This window comes from Zophobas morio, unplaced genomic scaffold (genome assembly GCF_036711695.1).
Source record: "Zophobas morio isolate AGI-343-1 ecotype UQ-CSIRO unplaced genomic scaffold, CSIRO_AGI_Zmor_V1 ptg000021l, whole genome shotgun sequence".
NCBI classification, from domain to species: Eukaryota; Metazoa; Arthropoda; class Insecta; order Coleoptera; family Tenebrionidae; genus Zophobas; species Zophobas morio.
Genome location: NW_026972126.1, coordinates 20736767 through 20743491, shown reverse-complemented (window position 1 = coordinate 20743491; position 6725 = coordinate 20736767).

Sequence of the window (6725 nt, the reverse complement as noted above, 5' to 3'; positions counted from 1 at the left end):
TAATTTTCCGTTTATTAAGAATCTGAAATCGGCCTCACTGCATCTATTCAAATAAACGTGAAAACTGAGTCTAAAATTTTTCCAAAAAAGTGGTTAAAATGTGTTCAATCGACTGAAAATTGCTGTCAAATTGTGGATAATTATCCGCCAACTAAGAATCTGAAATCGCCGTCAATGCATCTATTCAAGTAAACGTGAAAACTGAGTCTAAAATTTTCAAAATTTTTTCCAAAAAAGTGGTTAAACACTGTCCAATCGACTGAAAATTGGTGTCAGATTGTAGATAATCTTCCGCAGATTACAAATTCGAAATAGCCGTCACTGCCCCTATTTAAATAAACGTGAAAAGTGAGCCTGAAATTTCCAAAATTTTTCCAAAAAAGTGGTTAAAATGTGTTCAATCGACTGAAAATTGATGTCAAATTGTAGGTAATTTTCCGTTTATTAAGAATCTGAAATCGGCCTCACTCCATCTATTCAAATAAACGTGAAAAGTGAGTCTAAAATTTTCAAAATTTTTCCAAAAAAGTTATTAAACTCTGTCCAATCGACTGAGAATTGGTGTCAAATTGTAGATAATTATCCGCCAACTAAGAATCTGAAATCGCCGTCAATGCATCTATTCAAGTAAACGTGAAAACTGAGTCTGAAATTTTCAAAATTTTTTCCAAAAAAGTGGTTAAACTCTGTTCAATCGACTGAAAATTGGTGTCAGATTGTAGATAATCTTCCGCAGATTACAAATTCGAAATAGCTGTCACTGTCCCCATTTAAATAAACGTGAAAAGTGAGCCTGAAATTTCCAAAATTTTTCCAAAAAAGTGGTTAAAATGTGTTCAATCGACTGAAAATTGATGTCAAATTGTAGGTAATTTTCCGTTTATTAAGAATCTGAAATCGGCCTCACTGCATCTATTCAAATAAACGTGAAAAGTGAGTCTAAAATTTTCAAAATTTTTCCAAAAAAGTTATTAAACTCTGTCCAATCGACTGAGAATTGGTGTCAGATTGTAGATAATCTTCCGCAAATTATAAATTCGAAATAGCCGTCACTGCCTCCATTTAAATAAACGTGAATAGTGAGCCTGAAATTTCCAAAATTTTTCCAAAAAAGTGGTTAAAATGTGCTCAATCGACTGAAAATTGATGTCAAATTGTAGATAATTATCCGCCAACTAAGAATCTGAAATAGCCGTCAATGCATCTATTCAAATAAACGTGAAAACTGAGTCTAAAATTTTCTAAATTTTTTTCCTAAAAACTGGTTAAACTCTGTCCAATCGAGTGAGAATTGGTGTCAGATTATAGATAATCTTCTGCAGATTACAAATTCGAAATAGCCGTCACTGCCCCCATTTAAATAAACGTGAAAAGTGAGCCTGAAATTTCCAAAATTTTTCCAAAAAAGTGGGTAAAATGTGTTCAATCGACTGAAAATTGATGTCTAATTGTAGATCATTTTTCGTTAATTAAGAATCTGAAATCGGCCTCAGTGCATCTATTCAAATAAACGTGGAAAGTGAGTCTAAAATTTTCAAAATTTTTCCAAAAAAGTGGTTAAAATAGGTTCAATCGACTGAAAGTTGATGTCAAATTGTAGATAATCTTCCGTTAATTAAGAATCTGAAATCGGCCTCACTGCATCTATTCAAATACACGTGGAAAGTGAGTCTAAAATTTTAAAAATTTCTCCAAAAAGTAGTTACAATGTGTTCTATCGACTGAAAATTGATGTCAAATTGTGAATAATTATCTGCCAACTAAGAATCTGAAATCGCCGTCAATGCATCTTTTCAAACGAACGTGAAAACTGAGTCTAAAATTTTCAAAATTTTTCCAAAAAAGTGGTTAAAATAGGTTCAATCGACTGAAAGTTGATGTCAACTCGTAGATAATTTTCAGTTAATTAAGAATCTGAAATCGCCCTCGGTGCATCTATTCAAATAAACGTGAAAAGTGATTTTAAAATTTTCAAAATATTTTCAAAAAAGTGGTTGAAATAGGTTTTATCGACTGAAAATCCGTGTCAAATTGTAGATAATCTTCCGCCAACTAAGAATCTTAAAAATGCTGTTGCCGTATCTATTAAAAAGACGTGTAAACAGAGTCAAAAATTTTTAAAATTTTTCCAAAAAAGTGGTTAAAATAGGTTAATTCGACTGAAAATTGGTGTCAGATTGTAGATAACCTTCCGCGAATTAATAATCTGAAAACACCGTCACTGTATCTATTCCAATAAACATGAAAACTGAGTATAAAATTTTCAAAATTTTTCCAAAAAACTGGTTAAAATGTGTTGAATCTACTGAAAATTGGTGACAAATTGTAGATAATTTTCCGTTAATTAAGAATCTGAAATCGCCCTCAATGCATCCATTCAAATAAACGTGAAAAGTGATTCTAAAATTTTCAAAATTTTTCCAAAAAAAAGTGGTTAAAATGTGTTGAATCGACTGAAAATTGGTGTCAAATTGTAGATAATCTTTGGATAATTAAGAATCTGAAATCGCCGTCACAGCATCTATTCAAATAAACGTTGAAAGTAAGTCTAAAATTTTCAAAATTTTTCCAAAATTTGATTAAAATGTTCAATCGATTGAAAATTGGTGTCAAATTGTAGATAATCTTCCGCTAATAAAAAATGTGAAATCGCTGTCACTGTACTTATGCAAATAAACGTGAAAAGTGAGTCTAAAATTTTCAAAATTTTTCCAAAAAAGTAGTTAAAATTTGTTCAATGTACTGAAAATTGGTGTCAAATTGTAGATAATTTTTCGCTAATCAAGAATCTGAAATCGTCGTCAGCGCATCTATTCAAATAAACGTGTGAAGTGAGTCAAAATTTTCAAAATATTTCCAAAAAAGTGGTTAAAATGTGTCCGATCGACCGAAAATTGGTGTCAAATTGTAGATAATTTTCCGCAAAATACAAATCCGAAATCACCGTCTTCGCATCTTCTCAAATAAACGCGAAAACTGAGCCTAAAATTTTGAAAGAGAAATCGCCGTCTTTCTATCTATACAAATAACTGTGAAATATGAGCCCAAAATTTTCAAAATTTTTTCAAAAAAATGGTGAAGTGCGGATCAATCTACTGAAAATTGGTGTCAAATTGAAGATAATCTTCCGGCAATTAATAATCTGAAATCGCCGTCACTGTATCTGTTCCAATAAACACGAAAAGTGAGTCTAAAATTTTCAAAATTTTTCCAAAAAAGTGGTTAAAATGTGTTGATTCGACTGAAAATTGGTGTCAAATTGTAGATAATCTTTGGCTAATTAAGAATCTGAAATCGCCGTCACTGCATCTGTTCAAATAAACGTGCAAACTGAGTCTAAAATTTTCAAAATTTTTCCAAGAAAGTTGTTAACATAGGTTCAATCGACTGAAAATTGGTGTCAAATTGTAGATAATTTTCGGTTAATTAAGAATCTGAAGTCGCCCTTACTGCATCTATTCAAATAAACGTGAAAAGTGATTCAAAATTTTCAAAATTTTTCCAAAAAAGAGGTTAAACTGTCCAATCGACTGAGAATTGGTGTCAGATTGTAGATCAACGTCCGCAGATTACAAATTCGAAATAACCGTCACTGCCCCCATTCAAATAAACGTGAACAGTGAACCTGAAATTTCCAAAATTTTTCCAAAAGTGGTTAAAATGTCTTCAATCGACTGAAAATTGATCTCAAATTGTAGGTAATTATCCGCGAACTAAGAATCTGAATTCGCGGTCAATGCATCTATTCAAATACACGTGAAAACTGAGTCTAAAATTTTCAAAATTTTTCCAAAAAAGTGGTTAAAATGTGTTCATTCGACTGAAAATTGATGTCAAATTGTTGATAATTATCCGCCAACTAAGAATCTGAAATCGCCGTCAATTCAAATAAACGTGAAAACTGAGTCTAAAATTTTCAAAATTTTTCCAAAAAAGTGGTTAAAATAGGTTCAATGGACTGAAAGTTGATGTCAAATTGTAGATAATTTTCCGTTAATTAAGAATCTGAAATCGGCCCAACTGCATTTATTCAAATAAACGTGGAAAGTGATTCTAAAATTTTCAAAATTTTTCCAAAAAAAGTTGCTAAAATGTGTTCGATCGACCGAAAATTGGTGTCAAATTGTAGATAATCTTCTGGTAATTAAGAATCTGAAAAAGTTTACCGCATCTATTTAAATTAAAGTCAAAAGTGAATTAAAACTTTCAAATGTTTTTCAAAAATGTGGTTAAAATGTGTTCAATCTACTGAAAATTGGTGTCAAATTGTAGATAAATTTCTGTTAATCACGAATCTGAATTCGCCCACACTACATCCATTCAAATGAACGTGAAAAGTGATTCTAAAATTTTCAAAATTTTTCCAAAAAAGTGGGTAAAATGTGTTGAATCGACTGAAAATTGGTGTCAAATTGTAGATAATCTTTGGCTAGTTAAGAATCTCAAATCGCCGTCACTGTATCTATTCTAATCAATGTTGAAAGTGAGCCTAAAATTTTCAAAATTTTTCAAAAAATATGGTCAAGAGGGGTTCAATCAACTGAGAATTGTTGCCAAATTGTGGATAATGTTCCATTAATTAAGTATCAGAAATCGCCGTCATCGCATCTATTCAAATAAACGTTAAAAGTGAGTACAAATTTGCAAAATTTTCTAAAAAGTGGTTAAAATGGGTTCAATCAGCTGAAAATTGGTCAAATTGTAGATATTCTTCCACTAATAAAAAATTTGAAATCGTCGTCACTGTACCCATTCAAATAAACGTGAAATTGAGTTTAAAATAAAAAAAAAATACAAAAAATTGTTAAAATGTATTCGATCGACTGAAATTTGGTGTCAAATTATAGAGAATCTTTCGATAATTAAGAATATGAAATCGTCGTTACTGGATCTATTCAAATAAACGTGGAAAGTCAGTCTAAAATTTTCAAAATTTTTTCAAAAAAAATGGTTAGAATGAGTTCGATCGACCCAAAAATTGGTGTAAAATTGTAGATTATCTTCCGCTAATTAAGTATCGCAAATCGCCGTCACTGCATTTATTCAAATAAACGTGAAAAGTGAGTCCAAAATTTTCAAAAATTTTCAAAAAAAATGGTTAAAATAGGTTCAATTGACTGAAAATTCATGCCAAACTGGAGATAATCTACCGCGAAATACAAATACAAAATCGCCGTCGTTCCATCTATACAAAATAAGTGTGAAGTGTGAACCTAAAATTTTCAAAATTTTTCCAAAAAAATGGTAAAGTGGGATTCAATCGACTGAGAATTGGTCTCAAATTGTAGACAAATTTCCAAGAATTAAAAATCTGAAATCGCAGTCACTGTATCTGTTCGAATTAACATGAAAAGAGAGCCCAAAATGTTCAAAATTTTTCCAAAAAAGTAGCTAAAATGGGTTCAATCGACTAGGAATTTTTGTCAAATTGTAGATAATCGTGCGCTGATGAAGAATCTGAAATCATCGTCACTACATTTATGCAAATAAACGTGAAAAATGAACCTAAGATTTTCAAAATTTTTCCCAAAAATTGGTTAAGACAAGGAATTGGTGTCAAATTGTCGATAATTGTTCGTTAATTAAGAATCCGAAAACGCTGTTACAGCATCTATTCAAATTAGCGTGGAAAGCGAGTCCAAAATTTTCAAAATTAAAAAAAAAAATGGTTGGAATGTGTTCGATTGACCGAAAATTAGTGTCAAATTGTGGATAATTTCCCGCTTAATAAGCATCTGAAATCGTCGTCACTGCATCTATTTAAAGAAACGCGAAAAATGAGTCTAAAATTTTCAAAACTTGTTCAGAAAAGTGGTTAAAATGTGATCAATCGACTGAAAATTGGTGTCAAATAGCAGATAATTTTCAGCCGATTACAAATTCGAAGTGTATTCAAATAAATTGTCTAGAATATATTATTGTTTGTCTGGATAGTTTGATAGTGGTATGCAATATCACTTTTCAAACAATTCGTTTTAGCTAGTGATTCGGACAAAATAATTTTTCCTCTTTATTTAAGAATCAGGTGAATTTCGGACACAAAACAAAGACTGATTCGAAATTAAAACTATTCATTTCCGAGTGGCGAAGTAATTTTTGTGTTTATTCCTACGCACAAAATGTATTATTTTAAACAAAAAACAAAACAGAAAAAAGTTCATTTTGGATAATTTTATGCTTATTTTTAAAACAAAAAATTCAATTTCGTACAAAATAAAGAATACAGATAATGGTGTACACCGACGCAAATTTCCTGTATAACTCCTAGAATTAAGTACGTTTCACAGTATATCGATCCGATTTTATTTTGGTTTGTTTTGTTATTTTTGTATCTTGATGTAGCGAAATATAACGCAAAATGTGAATTTTCATTTTCCCGAAGACGTTGCATCACATCAGTTTTCACCTGTTTGTGTCTGACAGTTTCTGGAAGCTCACACCCACAAAATGTTTTTTGGTGTAGATTTATTCGGGTTCATTCTCCTTGAAAAAGTTGTCTGAATTTTACCGATACATAATTTCCACTGAAGTTTTTTTAAAAAATAACACTAACTAAAATAAGATTGGATAAATTGTTTAATACATTTCAACAGATTTTGGCCAAAAATAAAAGTACGTCACTTTATCAGCTTAACGTTTTACGTTTACGATGTCATCCGTTACAACCGCATCCGGAATTTTACCTCGCTCTATACGAGATATTCGAATAAACGTAGATTTGTAAT